General features: G+C 30.8%; 1 protein-coding gene across 4 annotated transcripts in view; it reads left to right on the top strand.

Annotated features, from left to right (window-relative positions):
• Positions 1-25,889, top strand: part of LOC126737574 (ras-related protein Rap-2b) — a 442,108-nt gene that overhangs the window by 75,808 nt on the left and 340,411 nt on the right. The window lies entirely within an intron of this gene.

Below are 25,889 nucleotides of genomic sequence, written 5' to 3'. Positions count from 1 at the left end.
GTGGAAGCATAGGAATTTGCGTAGCAAGATGGCCCTATCAAGTTCCCTGGGACTAATACTAGTATGGATTTTTAGAAAATTGACATAAAACACTTCTTGCATGTATGAATTCTGAGAGATCATCTAAAGTCGGGCAAATTGCTATGCATTTGAAGACTTTTAAAGGAAACTTTGTATACTATTTGCATAACATTGGTTTCTAGGTAGCTAAAAAAGCTTCAAACCCTATATACAATACAATCAATAAATATAATACAACGGGTATAATACAATCAATTATTATCAAATCATTAATTGACACTTTTGAATAGGCTTATTTAAATATATGCTCCTACGTGTACGTATTAGATGATATTGTTGAAAGATTCTATAAGAATCTGGCATATATTGGGCAGATTTGTAATCAGTAATTATAGTCTTAAAGGAGAGCATTCAGTTTTGTTTAAAGAATGGCTTTCCGATAGCAATACTTGTTTTCACAAACCACACAGTCCCTCACAATACCCTATTCATCTTTATACTTAAATATATAGGTGAGTTAATCATTAAAATAAAACGATTATAATATGACCAAAAATTTTTGGATAATATCCAGACGTTACCAGACTTAAATTGTATCTCACACCAAAAAATCCTTATGTGCACATTTCAACAATCTTCTAAAAATTAATTATACATATAACACTACTTAAGCTCACTAATACACCATTCTATCAGACTCGGAATGAATCCAGCTGCCATAAATCCAGATGATTTCACTGAAACTGAAAGTAAACCAAACTGTTTTCCAAAATAATGTAGATAAACAACCCTTTATGTGATAGAACAACGAAAATCATTGAAAGCTTTGAATTTACATGAAAAAAAAAGAAAATTTTTTCATCTAAGAAATTTGTGGGGAAATACAATCTCATCTCATGATTCATACTACTAGAGACCTATTTTAAAAAACTAAACTTTTTACTATAAATTTAAACAAAAAAATTTAACAGCTTAAGACAGTCAGGGAAAATTGGTTGTTAATTTAAATCAGACGATTGTGGTCTGGCCTCGGTATTATATACATCTGTAGACTGACAATGACTATCTTTGAAATCGTGAAAACAAGAATATCTAATTTAAACTGGCTATTCTACTCGCGAAGGTTAAAGCTACCATAAACAAACTAAAAGGGAGAGGAATGATTGAAAATAATATATCAGTTATGTTGACCAGAAAACAACGTCTGGAATACTACCTTTAATGACAGGTATCCCGTGAACACGCTGGATTCACAACGAGAAAAGGCACAAGGGAAAAACATGGTCCTACGTAGAGAGAAATTCTAAAGCCCTTAAGGAGACTTTAAGATACAGGGTGTTTCAGAACTATGGGATCAAACTTCTGGGGGTTGTTCAGTGCAACAGAAGAATCCATTTGAGTATAGGAACTCATGTCCGGAAATGCGTCACTACGCCACTACGGCCCTAAGACGCGTTAAAATTTATAAAAAAACATTAATTACCTAAATGGGATCTGCTGCATTTATTTTTACCTTTTGTACATGATACCATACCAACAATTGTTTAAAATCAACGCTTATCAATGTCAATTCTCAATGTCATGTATAAAAATTTTATAGCTTACAATTTTTAAACATTTATTGCTAATGGAAAACTTTACCAATCAAGAATTTGCGGCTATGCATTTGGCATACGGAGCAATAAACTGCAATGCACGAGCAGCATCGCGGTTGTATCATGAACGTTATCCCGAACGACAGCATCCTGGATAGAAAAAGTTTATTGCGGTTCATCGACGGCTCGCTGAGACAGGCATGTTTAAGACCAAGATGCATGATACTGGTGTTGCTCGAGAGGTAAGAACGGTCGAATTTGAAGAAGAGGTGCTTCAGCGAGTTGCCGATGAACCATCAAACGGCACACGTGACATCGCTAAGAATATGAATACGAGTAACGCTTCTGTCTGGCGGGTACTACACGAGCAACAACTCCATCCTTACCACTTCCAGAAAGTTGAGCCGATTATCATCCTAGAGTTCAATTTTGTCGATGGCTTCTTGCACAACATCATTGCGCAACCAAATTTTTTACGATATGTTTTGTGGATCGATGAAGCCTCTTTCACAAAGACGGTATTTTTATTAGTAGGAATAGCCATGTTTGGGACGAAGAAAATCTTTATGTAATTTTTACAAGAAAACATCAGAATCGTTGGTCTGTCAACGTATGGACAAGCATTGTTGATGATTATTTAATTGGGCCATACCTTCTACCGGAACGGTTAACAGGACCTATTTATCTGCGTTTCTTGGAGGAAGTTTTCTCAGAACTCCTTGAAAATGTTCCACTAAACGTTAGACAGCAAATGTGGTTTTAGCATGATGGAGCACCGGCTCACTTTGCTGTACAAGTACCCAAGTATTTGGCTCAGCGGTTTGGGCACCGTTGGATTGCCAGAAGTGGAGCAGTTTCTTGGCCTTCTAGGTCACCCTATTTAACGTCGCTTGATTTTTTGTTGTGGGGACATGTAAAGTCTTTAGTCTACGAAACTCCAGTAGAATCAGAGCTAGACTTAATTGGACGAATAACAGCTGGATTTGAAATCATTCAAAACGAGGATCAAATTTTTAGTGTAGTCCGCCGAAATCATGTGCGGCGTTTAAATCGGTGTATTGAGGTTGGAGAAAGACATTTTGAACAATTGTTGTGATGGTATCATATACAAAAGGTAGAAATAAAGGCATTAGATCCTATTTAGGTAATAATTTTTTTTTTAATTTAAACGCGTCTTAGGGCCGTAGTGGCGTAGTGACATTTCCGGACATGGGTTCCTTTACTTAAATGGATTCTACTGTTGCACTGAACAACCCCTTTTTGTTGATCCCATAATTCTAAAACCTATATTAGTTCTCTTCACGGCATAAACGTAAATTATAATTAGACCAAGTTATGAACTGAAACTTTGAATATCTTACATTGTGAAGTTGTTAGTAGTTTCTTCTATTTTGGTGTAATATTTAAGAAAAAATACCAAGGGATGCCATGACGAAACAGAACGGATTATTTATCTTGCTGATTTCATAAAATGACAGTTAAACAAAATATAGGGATCGGACTATCTGGTGAGTGCCTTGGTTAAAGAAAAAGGTCGTCGTCTATTGAGAGTGTCCTATACCACACATGGAACAAATGTTTCGGTTCTACAAGAAATGTGGCCGCCAAAACGTTTGTCCACTATCAGTTACTCTCAAATCCTTAAATTTTTCAGCCACATTAGTCGAAGTGAGCATATGCTAGGACTTATAGTACAGGTAAAATCTGAAAAAAAAAAACAAAAGGCATGGTCAATCAACAAATTGATAGCTGTTTCTAAAAAATTATTAGATGCTACTCTGCCATAAGCGATTTACAGGTGATCTTATCAAGATTAGGGGTGAGATGCGGTTAAAAGAATCATCTAAAACATTGAACTTCGCTAATAAAGATCAGAACACATCAAATAATAATTTAGGTAGCACACGTTCGTTTTGAATACCTACATTTTGTTGGAAACTCTCATAACATATATGTATAAAATTTCTATTAATAGGGAGACATTATTATTTAAAATTAGAAGGCAAATATAATTATTGAGGTCTAAGCAACGTATTTTGCAATCACGTTGCTCGCATTTTATACAAAAAAATCGAACTTTGTTTTAAGTTGGTTTTTATCTAATTTTTTCTTAAAATTTAGAAAAAAAACTGTCTTTCTTGTTAAAGTTATTTTAAAGAAAATACTAAAATTTATATCTGACGTTAGAACGAGAAAGAAAAAATTCTAATTATGAGATTTTAATTTATAATTTGGAAAATTATAATATATAATATATAATAATGTTTCTATTCTGTGAATAGATTTACAGAATAGTAACACTCTAGTTTAAAGCAAATTCTTTGTATTTTTTTTTGCACAATTACAATACAAAAATTAAATTTGTATTTTTCTTTACACATTTTTTTTTAAATATTTAAAGGCAAGGCCTTTTTTGTAACAAAAAAAATTAATTAAATAATCACTAAGCCAAGGAAGAATTTAGTTTTAGTCTTTACAAGAATCCTATTTTGACAATAAACAATTTAAATAAAAACTCTTTGGTTCTATTATCTACATTTTTCTAGATTTTTTAGATTTTCCCGTAAATATCGAAAAGAATATATAGTTCAATTGTTTTGTATTTGCCCTTTATATACCAAAAAATCTTTCAGTAGTAATATTTATTGCAACTAAATTATCCCTTTTAAACTTACATGTGACAATAAAAAAAATAAGTTTAATGTTTTAATCAATATAAATATACCAAAAATATTTATACTAAATTTATACCAAATTACTAAAAAATTAAATTAAAAAATTAAATTACTTCTTATTAAGGCTATTTTAAATAGGTTGAATATAAAATTTAATTCGCAAATATTTTTATGCAAAACTTAAATGTACTAAAGTACTACTTAGTACTAAAAACTAGTAGATTCGCATAACATTATGCTTCTGTAATAGCTGGATACTTAGGGCAAGTAAACCAAAGAAGATTCCCCATCTTAAACTGTATGTTGAATGAATTGAAAAATATTTCTATACGAAAAGCAATTGAACAGCGTTACAGTTACCTAATTAAACACGAGCCGCGATAACGCCTATTTTGCTAATAGCTGCCATACTGGGTCGACTAGTTATTGCAACCAACTATTAATGTATATAATAAATAAAATGTAACCTATTTTGCTTTTAAAGAATTTGTCTAATATTATTAATAATTCTTTTACATCATCCCCTTTTGGAGAAAGACCTTTACTATGGCCACTTGTGAAGGTCATTCTTTTGAAAAATATAACAATATTTAATTTTTTTTTAAATGTTGAATTACATTTATTACTTAACCTACCGATTTTTAAAATTAAGCTTAATTTAATTATAAAAAAAATTATTAAAAAAAATTTAATTTCTTATTTAAAAATACTTCCATAAGTACATAAATAATAAATAATACATGAATATAATATAACTATAAAAATATCAAATTAATCTCATTTTTAGAAAATACTTTCCCAAGCGGTTTTTGTTTAAAGTAATTGATTTTCCTTTATCGTCATTTATAATGCAGTTTGGGCCTTCTGTGCCAATAACTGAAAAAGGACCATTGTACCAAAAGTCAAATTTTTGCACGACTTTTATTTGTAACCGTAACTTAATCACCTGGGCTCAAATTAGATACTTTTGCGTTTGTGTCAGGTTGGCCTTTTCTGTCCAGCTTTGCTCATTTAAGAACCTTCTCTGCCAATTTATGTGCCAATTGTAGCCTATAACGAAATTCTTGATCGTTAGCATCTATATTGTAGAATGGATCAACTTGAGAGTTATTCAATGAGTCTTGAAAATCAGCTTTTTTTCCAAATACAAGCTCAAACGGGGTAAACAAAATGCATAGTATTGAGTCCATGTAAACCAGTCTGTTTTTGAATCGTTAATGTACATCCTTAAATATTCCTTTAAAACGAAATGATTTCATTCACAGCCTCCAACTGTTTGGCTGTGATAAGCTGATTAGATTTTATGATCTATTTTTAAGAATCTAGTTATCTGCTTCCTAATATGCTTTTTATATATTTGAAAGGACTTTATGATCACCATCACAATAACCAAAATAAGTATTGTATGTACAAAATTACTTTGATGTCCTTTGTAATGTTGTATTCATGCTCCTGCGCTACAAAGTTTGAATTGACTACCCCACTTTCTCTCAAATCTTGGTGAGTGGATTTGCTTTACTTCGTTTTGCTGATTTGCTTATCGCCAGTACATTCCAATATATTTGGAAAAATAAGTAAAAACGAAACACTTTACTTTTATTCGGGCCCAGAATAATATTTTTCTTCAACAAAACTTATTATTTTTCCATGATTCGACTGGCCAAGGGTCGCTATGTAATAGCTGGATACTTAGGGCAAGTAAAACAAAGAAGATTTCTTAACTGTTTATTGTATAAATTAAAGAATATTTCTATGTAAAAAGCAATTGAGCAGCGTCACAGTTACCTAATTAGGCACGAGTCGCGATATAGCTTATTTTACAAATATCTGCTATACTAGGTCGACTAGTTATTGCAACCAAGTATTAATGTTTAATAAAAAAATATAACCTACTTTGCTTTTAAAGTTTTTGCCTAATATTATTAGTAATTCCTTAATACTGCCCCACAAATGCAATTTAAAATGCAAAAACCTTGTAAACTTTTTCTTTAATCCTTCTACGGCTTATTTATGATTCCTATATAATCTACTTTAAACTACAGCTGCATTTTTAAGAATTCTTAATAATAAATAACTTAAATATATATATATGAATATTTTTTTTTAAAAAAAAATATTTGCAAAAACCCCGGATATAGTAATTCGTAAGTAATTGTCTATCAGCTTTATAATAAATATATAATACTCGTATAAATGATGAATATTGGAGATGAAGTCAAAATTGCTAAAAAGGCATGGGATATGTGGAAGCCTTTAAATTATAATCAGTTCTAGTTTGGAAACTCACATTGGTGACTAAGTTAATAATTGATTTAAGACTTAAACTTTTTATTCTTTTTCTTTTTGTAAAATTGTAGTCCTGATAAAAAAACGACTTCTTTAATTAATTATGACTGCATTCTTAATATTAGGCATTTCACTTGTATGTTTTAAAATAATAAATTGTAAAGTGCAAAATATTTTTAAACTATTATTGCGCATTTAATTCAAATATAAATAAAAAAATTAGAGGTGAAGGTTTTCAAAAAAATATATTTACACTCTTTGAGGCACTAGAGAGAAAAAACACATTTAGATATTATATCGTGTCAAAGACCATCATCTCAGAAGAGAATATGAGGAAAATATATAGGATGACTTAAAACGTAAAACTACTAAAACCGTCTTATTGAATACTAGTTATGACGTTCTTGGTGCTATATATTATACTGCATTTTTTATACACTAGCCTAAACCCGCTAATATGCTCATATGAGTCAACACAATAGATTTCAAATGACCCCATAGAAAAAAGTCTAACGGCGTTATATCAGGAGATCTAGCAGGCCATTCTATAGACCTTTTCGCCCTATCCATTTATCTGGAAACTCGCCGTCCTGCTGGAAATATATATCAGCCTCATCAAGTATAGGGTTTCCATCATCATCGATTTGGTTGGTAATTTCGGAAAGCGGATTGATGGTAATTTCCAATATATCCAAAAAAATATCTCCATTTAAATTTCCGTTAATAAATAATGACCCAATCACTTTGTTTCCTAAATTGCCTGCCCACATATTAGTTTTTTGAGGGTACTTGATATGCCCTTCTACAAATGCATGAGGATTTTCATTGCTCCAATTTCTACAGTTATGCTTATTAACAAATCCATTTAGATAAAATGTGCATTCATAGCTGAAGCAGATATTTTTTACATGAATAGTATTATCATTAATTGCTTCAGTCATTTTTTCACAAAACTCAACTCGCCTATCAAAATCGTCTTCGGTTAACTCTTGCAATATTTTCATTTTAAATGGATAAAATTTATGAAGTTTGGTAACTGTGTTAACAGAGCCTAATAAAATACCACTGGTGGCAACAATTTTGCGTATTGAAGTATTAGAATTTATTCCAAAATGACCCAAAACTTCAGCGGCTTCATCCAAAATTCGCCGATGATCACGTTTTTTATTTGCAAGAGATCCAGTTTCAGTAAACTTAGTAACAAGGTCCAAAACATACCTATGCGAAGTTATCTTTTCCCGATATCTGGCGTTAAACGTGACGGCAGTTTGCCAAGCACATTGATTTTGGGCACCATAAATTAGAATAATTTCCACTATTTCGGCTAGTGTGTAAACCATTTTGGAAGTAAAATCTTTAATTCAACAAATAAATGTTCACTATTCCAAGACTGTCACAAATGTAACTGACGCCAAATAAATTCTTTATTTTACTTAGCAACTATAAATAACTAAGCAGGTATAACAATAAATACAGTTCGCCCAGGATATCTGTGTTGATGAAAAGAATGCGGAAAAAAATTCAGGTTGTTATTTAGTTTTTTCCACGTCTAATGTTCGGAATTGCTGTTTATGTTGCTAGTTTCCGTTTTTAAGTTATAAACGAATTGTAGATTTAGCAAACCCTAGCGGGCAACATTTTGAACACTTATTGATATAAAAACTGACATTTTCATGTTTTTGTTTTCTATCTGAACAAATTAAGATAAACAAAGATTTTTCTAATTTTCTCGAAAACGAATAGACCGATTTAAAAAAATCAAACGTCAAAATAAAAGGCTTTGAAAGACCTTTTAAACAAGATACCCCTTGCCATAAAATTTTTAAGGTGATGACCCTGGGGGCAGCGGGTGAAAGGGGGTCAAGTAATTTTAGGTTAGAAAGATGTCTCCCTTGACAAACCTTTTGACGTATTTTTTTTTTTAAACAGAGGTTTTCGATAAATCCGTGGTGGGAAGTTCAAATGAACACCCTGTATATATATACACAACTAAACTTAAATATATGGTATCACCCAGTATTAATATCAAATTATTTTTTTGTTACAACTGATGAAAAACTACATGTGTTTAGTAACAAGAATAGGTAAATATTAATTATTATAATATTTGTCATGCAAGTATCAATTTTACTATTTCGTTTCCAAATCGCATTGAGTTTATAATTTCTCAAGAAAAATTACGATGCGATGATCAGCGAATTGGCAGCTTAAGAGGTTATCACTACAAGTAAACAAGCTAAACTTCATGGCGCCAAACCTATCCGTTAATGAAAGAACCCCTTTAATTTCCATTCGACAAACTCTTACGTGTTAAAGGTATGTTAATTTAGTTTTGCAATCTGTATTGAGGCTCTGGAGAGATAGTTTTGGCGATTTTTTTATTTATTTAAGATAATGCATATTTCTTAAAACATAAAGATGTTGAGTTCTTGGAGTGGCCTTCTTACTCACCGGATCTCAATCCTATAGAGATAAGATCAAGAGAAAGATTAGAGTTCGTCACAATAACCGTGGTAATACACAAGAACTTATACAGATCGTGTTTTCGTTCGTTACTTATAGGAAACCGCATAGATGCGAAATTTTGCAACGTCGCGCGTGTACGAGTGCCTGCCACAGAGCACCGCCCCGGCCGGCCCGAGGACGGGATTAGTAAATATCTGACTTTCGTGGGAGCTGCGCCGTTTGGTGATAAAATGTCCCAAAATATTACGCCAAAATCCAGGCATTTTTAAAATATTTATTCTAATGCGGGTTTTACAGACATGAAAATGTGTAAAACTTGCATAGAATTGTAATCTTAAAATGTTTAATATGCAGTGTTTTGCATAATGAAAATTAAAGCGTTATTATAATAAAAAATAAAATATCAACTCTGATAAAAATATAATAAAAAATCAGAAATAAATAAACTTATCAAAATATCATTTTTCATATAAAAGACTCAAATAAACCACCTTCTTTCGCTAAACAAAAACTTAACCTATCGTAAAAGCTATTTCGCATCTCCAAAAGAGTTTCAGGTAAAATGGAATTGGCACCTTCGACAATTTTATTTCGCAAGTCCTAAATTTGTTGGCCTATCAAATTCATGCTTGTTAATGGTCTGCTTAAGGTAACCCCACAGATAAAAGTCATTTGGAGACAAATCTGGAGATCTAGGAGGCCATTTAATATCGCCAGTCCCACTAATAAGGCGGTCAGCAAAAGTATTTGTTAAAAATGCTTTTACCCTAGCCGCGTTATGAGCAGGACAGCCATCTTGCTGAAAATAAACCGATCCCAGGTATACATCAGGTAGGATTTAAATGGCAGGAAGAACTTGGTTTTGCAGCAACTCAAGGTACTTTTGGGCGTTTAAAGTGCCATCAATAAAAAATGGCCCTTTAACATTGACGCCCAAAATACCTGCCCATACATTCAATTTCTAAGGATACTGGGTACGAAACTGAAAACTTCTGTGCTTGTTTCCCTGAGACCAATAAGAAACAATGAAAGGATTGTGTTTGCCATGTAATGGAAAAGAAGATTTATCAGAAAACAAAATATTAAAAAAAAAAAATTCGTTTCATTTGCCTTCTCCATCATGGTTTCACAAAATTCCACTCTTCGCCACTGGTCTTCAGGAAATATTTCCTGAGTTTTTGAATACTTGAAACATTTGTACCCATATTTTTTTCAGATACGAGCAACAGTTTTATTGCTCATTCCCAGTTCCTCTCCAACAGTTCTAGTGGATCGTGTCGAATCAACTTCTAGGGTACTGCCAGCCATTTCTTCCCGCTGTTCTATATCCTGGACCACTTCAACAGGTGGTTCTTGACGTTCTGTGTGGCATTTTTTACAATCTTGAAGACAAAAAGATGTCTCAAAATTTGTAACCACATTTAAAACCGTTTTTGGACAAGGAATCAGTCTATTCTCAAATGTCACTGAATTCAAATCTCTACATTGTACTGCCGAATTGCCTCCATAAAATCATTTAATTAGTTGAACTCTTTCGGAAGGGGTATAATCAGCCATAGTGAAAAAAAACACGAAAATAACGTTCAAAAATTATTAATGCAACGTGCAGTAACACGGCAAAGTGAGGTCTGCAGACTCCCGGTTCAAAATTCATATTCATATCATACATTTCATACTTACATTGATGGTAGAGGTGGTAATACGGATTATTAAATTTATTTAAATAGCATTATTTTTCGATAAATAGAAATTTTCAGAAAAATTATTTTAAAAAATTACACTTTTTGTTATTTGTTCTATTATTAAGAATATTGCCATATTTTTATTATAGTTCATAATTAACTTCATTTGAAAAAAATGATGTTAGATTATTCGACGAGCGGTAAATAAATTTTTTTCAAATTAAATTTTATTTCTCCCAATCACTGGATTACAATTCTATGCAAAAATGATTGTCTGTCTGTCTGTCTGTTGGATAGGTTTTGTACACTTTGACAATTTTTTGAATAAAAAATTTCTATACCCTGTGCCTAAAATCTCTGAATCTCTGGCATTAACAATAATTTTTTTAATGAGTATGACAGTTGTTTAATAATCTGTTAATTAGTATTTCTATCTTGGTTATATTTGGTAAACATTTCTATATATTTAATTAAGACCTTTCGTGTCAGACCTCATATTGATAGTTGTATAAAAATTAATTTACATCATTTCAGCTATAGTCTTTTTGTACCAATTGACGTTTCCGTCAATAACAATGACCTTATTTAATTTTAAATTGTTACTATTATAAAAAATGTGTAAGGGCAAAATTACTTCTTTTTGGTTATGCTTGGAACTATTACTATATTGATTGAGTATATATCTAAATGTTAAACTGACTTAAATAAAGGAATGTTTTTGATTTTTTTTGAATACTTTTCCCCTCCTTCACGATTTATTTATCAGTATTTCAATTAACAAAACAATTTTTATTAATTCACCTTTATATATACTTAGCTTTAATAATACAATAACAAATAAATACAGTATAAAAATATATAAAAGTTTTATTGATTAAAATATTGTTTCTCTAAAACTATTTCGACTAGATTTGTGAATATGGGTGGGAAATTGACTTAATCATTTAAATTTAATTCTGTCTTAAAAAACTTTTAGAGTATGAAACTCTTTTAGTTGGCTTACTAAGCTAGAGAAGTTATAAAAAATTAATATTAAAATCACTTAAGTTATACCGTTATACTTTTTTTTTATATTAAACGATTATTTAAAATAATAAAAAATGGATAACAGAATATTTTTGTAGTAAACATATTTGTTTACTTACAGTTTAGCCATACATAAAACCTATCTGGGTTAAAATAACAAAGCTAATTTACGTGACCAAACTGTATTTCTTTATGTATACTTTAAAATAACTTCTATACAAACAAGTACTAATAGTATTGACAACATAATTAAATAACATTAATATCAGTGGAAAACTGTTTTTGCTAGATTTGCAAATTGTATAATTTTTGGTTAATTAAACTAGTATAATTTGAAGTCTAGTAACCTTATTTTATTTAATAAGCTTAATTTATTTTTGATACATGTTCATTAGTAAATTAATTTATTTCGTTATATAAAAAAGTTAATCAGCTTATAGTAATTTAATTTATTTTGCCAATAATTGAAGGAATAATAATATAACATAAGATTTTTTTATTTTAAAAGATTTATCTTTACTATTGAAATATTTATTTTCTAACTTTAAAAAATATATCATCTAATAAAAAATATATTCTTCCTAGTATCGTGTTATAATTTAGCACATCACATCTAAGCATAAAAATTGTATTTAATATATGCAAACTCAATTTTTTATTAACAAACTATTATTAACTAATTATAATAGAAAAATATATATTTAGTGAAAATGTTCATTTCATACAATTTTATTATAAATAAATCCTAAATGGGTCAAAATTACTGAACTCAGTTTATCTATAAATGAATTCAATATGTAACTAAACAAGCATTGACAATATTAATATGACATAATTAAATTATATTAATTTCGATGAGAATCTGTGTCGGCTCACAAATACGTGTGTCAGATTGAATCAATTATTCATATTTTAGTTGTCGCAAAATAACTAGTACTAATTGAAACGTAAAACCCTGTCAGCTAGTTTTATAAATTGCTTAATATTAACTAACAGCGAATTATAATAAGTAAATTTATCTCTCAGTACCACATTTAAACAATTATTCAGTTTCCAAAAAAATTTTACCTTTTTACCTTTCCTAAAAATATCTTGTACTTAAAAAGCTCCCTAATAATTATTCGTAAACGCGCTTTTTTACCTAATATTTCCCCAACTGAAAATGATGGATCGATCTTTTTTAGATCTAGATGTTGGACAAAATTATATATTAAATATACAATATAACTCTCCAAAAACAATCCTTACTTAAGGATTATTATTTTGTATAATGACCCTTTGCATTTATTACAGCTTGGCATCTTAATAATAATAATAATAAATGTATTTATTAGGACAAAATATGTATTTTCACAAATTTGGTTAAGATAATGTATCTAAAATTAAAGAAAAAGTGTAATTGTTCTAAAAGGCCCTTGAGACGCCCTATAACAAAAGAGTTAAGGTACTGTTTAAGCCGGAAACTAAGCATTGAACTAATATTTAGCTTGTAAGCTCTTGCTTTCTAACCTAACTTAACTTAAATTTTATAATTCTCTAAATATTAAGTCTCCAAAATTCCAGAATACAACAAATCATTCCAATAGGAATCTAAATTTTTATATTTAATGTAAAATAATTAAGAAAAAGAAAGAAGAAAGAAGAATAAGAAAACTAAAGTAAAAATTAAGAAGTGAAACAGATATATGAAAAGTGACATAAGAGTAAGATGTATATCAACAGCTAAGATCATTTGAAAACATAAGATAGTAAAGTTTTATAGGACATTTGCTATAAGCAAAGAAGTCAAGATCACCTACCAACTTTAGCTAGTCGCCTATTTGTTCAAGGATTAAAAGTTTTTTAAAGTTTCTTTTAAAAGTAACTAAGGAAGAACCAAGTAACGTTTGCAGTAGGTAATAAGTTTTAGAGCTTTGGCAGCAATATGTAAAAAAAATATTTTAAAGATTTCTTTACGTTGGCTAAGAATAGAAACTCTATGATTATAACGCAAAGGTCGACCGCGCACATCTACTCTAAATTCAAGCTTCTTAAATAAATAATCAGGTGTGTAACATTTGTGTAACATTTGTGTGCAGCTTTCTAGGATTGTACATAGTGATGTAAAATTCTCGAGCACGTAATTTAAAAGAATGTTCCTTGAGCACGAACGAGCATGAATGAGAATAAACAAGCATAAACGAAAAAAACCTGAGAACTTATGTTTGGGATGTGGTAAAGTATAGGTAGAAAAGTTTATAAAGAACCGGCTGCTCAATATGCGCACAAACCCATTTTTTAACACAAAATCGATAGAAAATCCGGTGGCAGAGAGAAAAGACGAGCGCAATATATTTTCTCTCGCTTCTTATTAAAGAAACCGCAAGAACAAAGCAGCCGCCGTCTTTCGTTTCTTTGTACCTGCCGAGGATTTAAAGCCTATGACGTAGCCTGAAGGCCTACTCAGTGTCGTCTCGTACGGGAAGTCAGTTAATCGTGTTATAAGGCATTTAAAATCTGTTGTGTGTTTTTTTTTTAAAGTATAATAGTGAAATAGACTATAATTTTTTTAGTTAGACTATCCGATATTTATTGTAAAAGGTAAGTAAAATTGGTTTAAATTATTCAACTGTCTAATAATTTAAAAAAATAAATGAAAATTAATTACTGTTAAACATTATATTATTTAAAATATACTTTGATTTTAAGTGACAAAATAATAGGTATTTATCTTGTAGGTATATATGTACAGCCTAGAGTGTGCATGTGTATATTAATTTTTTTACTTTCTATTTTTTTTTTAGATGTTACCTAAGAAAGTAGACAAACAAGGACAAATAATTCACAGCCAAGGGAGAGAGATTATTTCTAACGTGGCAGCTTTTATGAAAAAAGAAGCAGAGCAAGGAATTACTATTCCTTTGAAATTCATATTTTATTGTAGGATGTTTTCAAATTTTAATTTTTATTATATTGATAACTTATAATAATAGTATATAATTATTTTAGACAACGTACGTTAGCTGCCACTCGAGTATCCCAGTCAACTTACAGAAGAGTGGTCCAAGAGTCAGAAGATATAGAAAATATACCTTCCTGTTCCTTTACCAGTCCAAGGAAATAAAGGTTAAGGAAATCTCAGAAGATTGGTAACATTACTGTGACCCAAATTAAAGATATAAAACAAATAGTGTATGATTTCTACATAGTTGAAAAAAGAAGACCTACTCTAAAATGTAAGTACAGCATATTTCAGTCAGTTGTAAAACCCAAGTAATTAAATTACCCTACATTGTAATATAACACCAGAATATCCTGTAAAAACCAAGTTGGACGATCTAATGGAAAAGCATGGACACATTGTGTTACGTTTGCCTCCAATACCACCCAGAGATTAATCCGACAGAAAAAATTTTGGCAACTGTTAAGAATTGGGTGGCAAGCAGAAATTCCACTTTTAAATTGGCGGATTAGGAACTTTGACAAGGCAGAAATTTGCGGAAATTTCGAATGATGAGTGGATAAATATTTACAATCATATAGACAACATAGAAAAACAATATTTCAAAAGTCATCACCTTTTTGATAAAGCATTGGATTCTTTAAAATTTACAGTAAATACAGGCTCATCTGATGAAGAGATCGAATGGTCTTCATCGGATGAATCTGATTTAGGTTGTAATACACTATCTGATAGTGAATAAAAATATATAATATGTAAAATAATGAAATAAAACTTTAAGCTTATACCAATTTGTTTCTTTACACAAGTCGTTTAAAATACCTAATCCTTAAAAAAATGCAAATAAAGAATAATTTTCAGCTACCTATTCGAAGTCCTGTTTTAAAAATAATTAGCGAACTGCATCCTTCCGTAAGTAAAACTATTTTTTATTAGATTTTTAATGGGCACAGCATAATGCTCAAAAATATAATTTTAATTTATCTACATTTTTCTAAAAGAATCCCGGAGCAATTAAATTCAAATATATGCATTCTTAGTTGGTATTTCAACTAAATCAAACGCACTTATAATATCTCTAGCTATACCCCCTAAAAATCTAGGGCTATTTAAACTCTAGTACAAATAAATATTAATAATTTCAACAAATGTGCCGCCTCCACTGTCTTCAGACCTCGACATAGTCATCTGACCCGATCGATAGAATAACGAGATGCGCGGATTTTGCCGCCTGTTGATGTCACCGGTTCTTTATAAACTTTTCTAACTATATTCAAAAACTTATTTTTCATGATTTTTTCTCAAAATGCCTAGAAAAATGCTCAATATTCTCCTAATGCTTTGTAAAATACCGACACTGAATTATTGTTCTAACTTTATAAAAACCTTAACATCATAATATTCATAAATCCGGATAGATTAAGAATATTCATCATAAATAACCAAATATTATATCTAAAGAGATTTTTAAAGAATATACAAGAATTTATGTTACCAATCAGGTTTGATATTATATTTTTAACAACTGAGCATAGTTTGTGTGCTATGCTATGTGAATACAAATACAAAGTAGGTAAAGTAACTCGAAAAAAAGCTTTATATAAAAAAATAAACTGCAATCTGCAATAAACCAAAAATACAGTTTTAACCTAACTCAGGTACTCTAATTGTGGATCAATATCAAGATCAAGAGTAGTCAAGCCCATCGAAACTTCCTGGCCCAATGCTACTATTGAAATGGAAATCGTGAACACTGTAGGCCCCGCTCTCTTCGTCTTCATCAGTCTCTGAACTCTCGTTTTGTTAAAGGCAACACAAAATGAACAAAAAATGCATAAATTACATGCAAAAACTACAGTCGGCATTGCTACAAAAGAGACCGGCCGTAATATTCGGGGAACCATCCCGCTGTCGGCGCCGTCGCCGCTTTGTCTTTGTGATTGATGCTGTTGCCGACGCCGACAGTAGTTTTTGTAAATAAAGCGCGCCGAATACGGAATCGTGCTGAAAATTCTCTGGCGAACGTTCGCACACGACAGAACGATCTATCTTGCGCACACGAACGATTTATCGGGCGCGAACGTGCGCGAATATTCGCCATAGCACGAAGGGAACGTTCCTTCATTTACATGTTACTTCTTAATCAAGTTTAGATCAGACGACTGCATGAGATGGGGTAAAACGTTATTGTATTGCAACCAATTTTTGACTACCTTCGAAAAATGTTTTGGATCAACAGCTTTTTGGACTAGTTATTGAAGAACGTATATTCATGATGTGAAAATGTTTTTCAGTAGCTATGAAAAACGTTACTGCCAACGTGAAATGAAGAGTTATATCTTCAAATAAATACTAAATTTTTCTAACTTAAAGACTATTATTTTGTATATTAACCCTTTGCTTTATTACACCTTGGCAACTTCAATGCGTAGAAGAAGATGCTGAGACTAGATTAAATTGTATATAATTTCATTAGGGAAATTTTTCCTGTGTAATAGCGTCGTACAATTTATTAAAATTCATTTATAGTTTAATCATGATCAATACGAATTTTTCGGTCAAAAGTTTCTTAAAAATTTTCAGTTGAGTTTAGGTCGGGAAACTGCGAGGACCATCTATTCTCTGCAGCAAACGCATACCATATCCCAAAAAATATCGCCCTACATGATAAATATCATTAAAAAACAAAATTTTTTTACTGGTGAATAGTCCAGTTAACATAAGCAGTAGCAAATTTGAGACGAAATCTAATATTTTTTTAGAACGCAGTGGATTCTTTGCTGCTCAGTGACTAAACAAATCACTTTCAACCAAACTCCTCCTTAAGAGCTCTTTCAGACGAGGATACTGTATGCGAGATGCAGAATCACGATTGAAAACTTCGAGCTTTGAATGGGATTAACGAATTGCAGTGCCGTGCAAAGGTATGAAATATGGATATAAAAGAGTGCGTTGTGAAGTGGTATCTACTAAGGAGAAAGAAAACGAAGAAAATATAGAGAAAGCGTACTTTGAGGGTTCATCCGATTTCACAATTGAAAGAGACCAAGGCAACATGTATTATATTATATAATGTTTTGTTGCAAGACTCTTCTAAGTTTTTTAATTATTTTCGCATGAGCATACGATCATTTGAGAAGCTGCATAGTATTTTGGAAAGCAAATTAACCAAAAAGGATACAGCTAGGCGCAAAAGTATTTTATTAAAAGAACGACTGTCCATAACCTTAAGGTAAGAGAAAAGCACATATAGACGATTCCTAGAATGTTTTACTAATTAAAGAAGTTTTGCAAATATAAAAATTATTCATATTGGTAATCAGTAAGAAGATCCACAATGCATCTATCCATTGAAGTGTCTGCTGATTCAATAGAGTGACGTGAGACGAGAGGTAAGAGAATATGGATGGACTCTATTCTCTGACTGGATGGAATTGGCGATGCTAGTGAGGTGTTGATGAAAGAGAAAAAGGTTGTTAATTTGTTGAAGATAACTGATAACGGATGAATCAATAAAATAAGGTATGAGTGTAGGTTGCTTACTTCTTGACTGGATGTGCAGTGTGAAGAATTGAAGAGAGTGGCAGGTGAAGAATGATCAGAAACCTGATAAGATGAGGAATATGTGCGGAAAAACTCTTCTGGAGTGGAATTCTGCTATTTGAGAATCACTGTCTGCTGAAGTAATTTTTTTTTTCAATTTAGTACGAGGGTCTTGTGTCGGGGGTATTTTCATATTCTTCTACTGCAGCTTCTGCTTTCTTCTTATTTTTAACTGTGAAATTCGAGGTAGTCCTGAAGCAAAAGATTTTTCCCATTGGAGTCTTTTTGAATATTTCCATTTTCTTTCCATTTTTTCTCTTTTCGCAGGGCATCTCATTAAAAATAAGAGCTGTTCAAAAAATAATATGTTTCCCAAAAGGTACTCTCGCCACTTTTTGGGTTCTTCCTTTTGGCTAATTCTCGAGCAAGAGAATTTCTTAAATTTTTCTAATTTTTTAAGTCCTTGGCCTAAAAATATGAATTGATGATTAAATCATTTTTTTCAGTTACCTAGCAACCGGTTGTTGTCTCACTGAACTACATTATAACTACCGAGTAGGAATACCAACAGCAAGTGAAATAATTCATGATACATGCAAGCTAATTTGGACACTTATGAAAGACTAATGTATGCTAAAGCCCACACGCGAAAAATCTTTCCACATTGTATTGGAGCCATTGACGGAAAGCATATCCTATCCGTGTCATAAAACCGTAACATAGGGGATCGCTTTATTTTAACTACAAACTTAACAAAGAAGCTAGATATGGCTGATTCAGATATTTTATCAAAAAAAATTACTGCAACGAGGCATTTGGCTAATCATTCAATGTAATGCGACCATGTCATGGAAAAATTATCTCGATAAAGAAAGAATAATAAGTTAGCTAGGACACGAAGACATATTGAATGCACTTTGGAATTCTTTCCAACAAGTGAAGAATATTCCACAGACCATTCAATGTATCAATAGACTTTGCTGAAGATATTGTGAAAGCTTGCACTGTGCTCCATAATTACGTAGACGATACGTAGACGATATTGTACGTAGACGAGATGGATACAGGCTATATATGATTTTAAGGATTTCATGACGATAATGGTCTGCAAATACTATTCCTGATTATTTTGTGAATACTGATGTATTATCCTGGCAAAATAGCTACATTTAATATGTACGAAATAGATGTTACCATATAATTACGATGAATTTTTGTATGCTCACCAGTTGGTCTGTAATTAGAAAAAAGATGGTTGTACGTTTTGTCTTTCCGCTGCTGTAGCTACCAACTGTTGAAAAACTAAATGATCCATTTAAAAACTTTAATATATTCTACTTTAAAGTGTTTGCACAATTTTTATTATATAATTTTTAATGCATTTCTGTTACGTTAAAAATTAAGAAAAAAATCTCGATACTTTAAGAAGTGACAATCAAAAGACTGGTGCAATATATACTTAATGCTAATTACACAGCAATTGAAAATAAACTACGAAGTCGCTTTACCCACAAATTCCCTTTAGCTCATATAAAATTCTCTCGTGACATTAAAATAAATTATAAAATTTTAACATTTTACATTTTATCATGATCTATTCCAAATGGGTTTTCGATATTTTTAAGGTTTTCACTTAAAATACGGGAAAAGTTTAAATGATTTCATGACTACTGATATTTAGAATATACATATTTTATTTTGTTATTTTTTACCAAACTCATTCTGCTGCACTGACGTCATCTCTTCGAACTTATCGCATACTTCTTTTGACATTTTCAACCAGCATTATTGTGTTTTATTCCGGTCACAGTAATCAGGGTGTCCTGTGTCCCATAACTAAGGATTTGGCTTTACCATACTGATAAATTTCTCGTTGTCAAAAACTTATTGAAAACACTACCGGCCGGCACTGCTAATAAGCTAAAATAGCAATGGAAAATTTCTTGTAGGCGTCTATGCTATCTGCTCCTTTGAAAAGTATGCCTGTCTGAACACGTCAATATATCGTAATGGTATTTTTATATCCCGCATACCGCTATACTATATCCGCAGTTTCGGTATCGCGATACTGTATCATCTCGATATTTCTACGTCTTTGACACCATTCCGATGCATTTCTACTATTTTATTTTACTATCGTTCATATTTCAGCCTTTATAGATTTTCCACAAGCCATAATCCAAATTAATTATTACTAGGTACCTAACAACAATATAATTGTACCAATATACAAAATACTCATAAAAAAAATTGTTGCTATATTTTTGTGCAATACTGTACATTAGGAAGATAATTTTGCATATAAAGAACAAAGTTACATTTTTTTTAATTGAATGGTATATATTTTCTTTTGAGAATATATATACAACAATAAATAGTCCAAATCGATCGATTGGCAGAAGTGGTGAATAGCCATCAAGAAGTCCTGATTTTGAACCCTTAGACTACTTTCTCTGGGGGTATTTAAAAATAAAGTTATAGGCAACAAATACAAAAAGTATTCACGTATTACAAGACAGAATTAGAACAGAATGTGAATTTATAACTTACATGTTAGGAAGCAGCAGGTGCTTTGCAAAACTATTTTTCTAATGTAGGTCTGAAAGAGGTCTATAATTTTTATTTGGGACATTTTTTATTTATTGATTCGTCCACTCAATAAATAAATCATTCCAAAAGTTAAATTGTTTGTTTGTTAAAATAAACATTGTAATAATTTTTTACTAATAATTATAGTAAAAAATATGTATGAATATATTTTAATATGAAGTCAAAATAACTCAAATAATTTCTATCATCCAATTTGTTGCCATTTCCCCACATATAATTTTTGAATTTATTTATCATAATATTTAAATATTAAACATTTATATTTAATAGTAAATATACACTAATAAGGTGTTTATTTATTTATCATCAAAATTGTTGCCTCGATTGCGCGTATAATTTCATCTAGTGAAACAACTGTTATTTATTTAGTTATCAATTATTTTATTAGTATCATATAATCATTCTTAAAAATTACGTTAACATTGACTAATATATAATATTACTTTTAGATTATAGGTTTGTATTTAAAACATTTTATGGTTAACTTTTTGGGCATAAAAATCTGGATTAAAATTATTTCATAAGTGTACTTTTAGCTCGCCTCTTTTATAATTATGTTTCGTAATCCTTTAGACCAAGAAAGATATGAATACAATATTGAGTAAAATTGTGTAATCATTTTGCTCAAAATGAAGTTTTTTTGCGCATTTTAATTAATAATAATAATAATTGCAATTCTAAAGATCTCATGTATACACTGTCTCAGCACTAAATCATATGAAATTTTACCAAAAGATATTTAAATAAATAAGATATCTACAATCCTATTAATTTGAAATTTCTTTTAAAGCTGTTGTCTGAAGAGTATTAGATTATACTACCAACTAGCACTTTGCCACATTATAACTTAAAAATCGTTCAAAGAAAGAACTGGGAACATCAAACTTGTATTTTGGATTAACAAATCTGGCACAGTGACGAGTTCTTCTATGATGGATAGACCACTTATTATGTTTTTCATTTAAATATTCAGGTTAATGGTAAGTCTTAGCTGACTATTTTAAAACCTTTATAAAATAATCATGTCCTTTAATACAAGAGCACGCTAGTAAATAGCAACACAATAACTCATATATGACAAAATCAAGAAATCACAAAAACCTAATTTTAACTCAATGGAAAGCAAGGTTTTGTCTATATAAGAAGTCTTTCAAATAACATATTTTACTAAACAGCTTTTTTGAATATTTATCAAAAGATGTATTTTAAATTATGTTGTTGTGAAAATGTTTTTAAACCCGTATCAAAAATAGCACCCAGATTCTTGCATGAGTCTGTAGCCATAAATCAGCTACTATTGACGTGAAGATTAAGAGAACATGTGAACTGAGCTATACATTTTCTAAAAATAAGAAGTTATATAAGCGCATATTAAATAAAATATTATAATCTTAATTAATGGTGGTTTCCGCTGAACGATAGTTGTGATTTGCACAAACTGTAATAAAGCTGAAAATTATGTGCATGTTAGTGTGAACACACATGTTTCGGATAGCCAGATAAATTCCGGTAACTGGAAAAAAACACTAAGGGACTCAGAATTCTCCCTTGAGGAACGTTCCTGTGACCATACTCTAGCAAATTACATATTTCTGTTTCTTAACAGATATAGTCTTTGACTAAGTTAAAGGAAATCTTGCCTAAAGTAAAATACTTAAGCATAGTTAGTATTAGAAAGTTCTCTATAATATACGAAATGGTTTTCTCGAATATAATTTTTTGAAATATTTTTTAAGTAAGTGGAAAAAGATAAATAGGCCTAAGAGAAAACGTATTAGAAGAATTATTTATTTTAGCGATTGTCAAAACATTTGCAATTTTCTATAGTCTTGAAAATTATTAATAAGAGATATGTTAATAATAAATGTTAGTTTTAGTAAAAGAGGACAAAAAAGGTTTAAGCTCACGATAGATTAATCCAGTTTTTTGACTGCTAAGTTCTGAGACTGCAAATCGTTGAGATCAACTAAAAAGTATTTTGAAAAAGAATGAGTTGAAGAAAAATTCTGAAATATTGGAAACGCTTACTGGATTTGAATTGTTGTTTAATAATTTTGAATTATTTCAAAGTTCTTTGGCATCAATTTTAAACTAATTGTTTATGTAATAACATGTCTTAATTCTTTCTTAACAATACGTCTTAATAGTTTCTAACTTGTTGTATTTAGTGAAATAGTACCAGCAGCCCTAGATCAAAGGCGCACCATAAAGTTTATGTAATTTAGGGAGCAAATGACTTTGTGATACGGCAAGTCTGAAAAAGGCTCACAAGGTCATTGTATTGCCGTAATATTATATAACATCATGCAAAATAAAATTTAAGGAATAATAAAAACAAATTATTGTCTCATACGGATGAATAAAAGAAGACACTAATAGAAATTTGTATCAATATAATTGCTATAAATAAAAAGGATCTAAGCTTTAATAATCAAAAACACAATTTTTATTAAGTTTGAAGAAACCTTATGTACCTCATTAAAATCTTCTTGTCAGGAATAGCTTATCTTTTTCCAAGGGTAATTAAAGAGTATATCTGAAAGATGATATCTAGTAAGTGCCAAGAGACTAACAAAGTTAACAAAAAAAAAATTTTGTTTTGAATAAAAATTAACTGTAAAACTAAATTATTTTATAGAGAATTTCATAACGAGTTTAATTAGTAAGTACTTAAAGCAATTGTGATTATAGGGAAATTTTTTTTAGAATTTTTGTTCAAAAACATACGGCTAGATTTACGCGAGGAATTTTTACCTGTGTTTGCCGACAACACAAACTTTGTCAATACTGCTTTATAGTCTGATAAACCTGAACTTAATACAGTATTATCAAAGATTTCTGGATCGAAAGATGAAACTACATAATATATTATGTTGGAGCTAGTTTTAGAAATTCAAGTTGGTGAGTTAATATTCGTGACTATACCAAATGAGTCGAAAATCGATTGGAGAGATTTTTGAGTAGCACACACCCTCGATAAGTCAATATTAAGATCGCTACAAAAAAGTAATTTGCTTTTTAAAGATAGGAAATCAATTTAAGTCGAGTAAGAAGGTGATATTTTAGATACTACAACATAATGACAGTCATCTAACTTGACGGATCCATCGTGGTTGTCCATTAAAATAGAAAACAGGTTGAAAATATGTTCATTTGACGGATAGTGTGAAATACAAATTCTTGTCCCTTCTTGGATAATTTATGGATGACCTAAATGTCCTTTATTTGATGTTGTGAAGATATTTTAATGTAGGAGAATCACAAACACTACAAAAAAATCGCCAATTATGGTACTTTTCTTGGCACAATGATTTTGTAATTGCCTTATCTAGCCCAGTATAGCTCATACAGAAATTACGCCGACACACCCCACTACAGCGAATTCTGTATTTCTCTTTTTTCAAGACAACTTTTTAACAGACATCGCACTTCATTTCGGCCATTGTAAGAAAAAGATTAATATTATCGAAAAAAGTCAACGGCCAGAAAACAAGGTCAAGTTTAGATAAAATAGGGACTATTTAACAGACAGGAGGGTTTACACACCATAGGTGTGTTACGGTCGAACATGGTGCAGTGTATCGAGTAGACGCATGTGCGTGCTCTCTGCTTGTTTTAGTTAAATTTCAGTGTTATTCGCAGAATTTTTGCGTTTAATATGTAGTTCTCTTTGATTTAATTTCCCCATAAGTGCGTTTTTTCTGTGGAAAAGAAGACCTGTGTAAAGATGCCTCCAAAACCAGCCGTAACAATAACAAGCCTAAATGCTCGAGTCGAAGACATGGCGGCGGAATTTACTAAGACTATGGAAGCCTTTAAATCGCAACTCAGTCAACGAGGTAAGCCTTCTACTGTCGACTTAAGTAATGAGGATCAAAACCTATTAGCAACATTTAACTTATTTGAAAGAAACATAAATGACTCCTTGGATTCATTAAAAACTGACGTTATGCTGTTAAAAAAGGAGCAAGAAATTATTAGGCGCCATATTGACAACTTTCAACTTAAATCAAACAAACATTCTCTTCTTTTTCATGGACTCAAGGAAGATTCAGTTAATGACGTATATACTTCTGTAATAAATGTATTAAGTAACAAACTATCTGTGAATTTATCAAAAAACGACATAAGCAATTGTTACCGCTTAGGCAGAAAGGATGCAAAACATTCCAATGATCGGCCCAGGCCTCTGGTTATTAATTTTTGTCAACAATGGGCGCGCGACCTTGTGTATTTTAATAAAAGGAAACTGAAAAATAGTCCATATTTAGTGTCGGAACTATTAACTCCGGTAAATCTGCGAATTTTTAAAGGAGCGAGATCGATTTACGGCAACTCTACCTGGACTTTTGGTGGTCTAGTGTACTTTGTTGACTCTAGTGGTGTAAAAAAGCTGATAAAAAGTGAATCTGAATTACCGACTTCTGAAGGGTCGTAAATTAAAAGTAAGAAATCGCCCTTTCTCTAATTTGTACTAGTGATATTATTATTGTTACTAAATATGTACTGTTTGTTGTATGTCATACGTGTATTATCAGGGTACTAGTTGTTTTTTATTCTTTAAATTAACCCTAATATTGTAACAAAAGGGCAAGGTTTTTATTGCAGGGTTCTGTTTTTCTTTTTGTATTAGTATTTATATTTAATGGGGATTCCGCATTGGATAACTAAATTTAATATTTAATATGCAGTACTGTATTTTTTGGGAGTTTTTTTTTCCCTTTTTTTTTCTTTTGCATCTTCACGTACTTTTTTCTTTTGGGTATAATATTGTTAATATTATCTTATAAATATTCATTTAACGATTTATAAATTTGAGGAAAGTCTATCTCTAGTACTTCTAGATTTAATTACTGGTGTAAAACACTAAAATGAAAATCTTTATTTTTGTTTTGAATTGAAGGAATATATACTGTATGTATTTTTTTTCTTTTTTTTTATGAAGCATTGAGCAGCATGAAATAAACTTATCGATTGTAGGGAGAAAGAGGAGAGAACTGATTGGGGTCATACAGGATTGTGTTATATATTTTTTTCTAAAGTG

The sequence above is a fragment of the Anthonomus grandis genome, chromosome 1 (assembly GCF_022605725.1).
Source record: "Anthonomus grandis grandis chromosome 1, icAntGran1.3, whole genome shotgun sequence".
In the NCBI taxonomy this organism is placed as follows: domain Eukaryota; kingdom Metazoa; phylum Arthropoda; class Insecta; order Coleoptera; family Curculionidae; genus Anthonomus; species Anthonomus grandis.
Note: the sequence above shows the minus strand (reverse complement) of the source record. Positions and strands in the feature narration are given on the sequence as shown.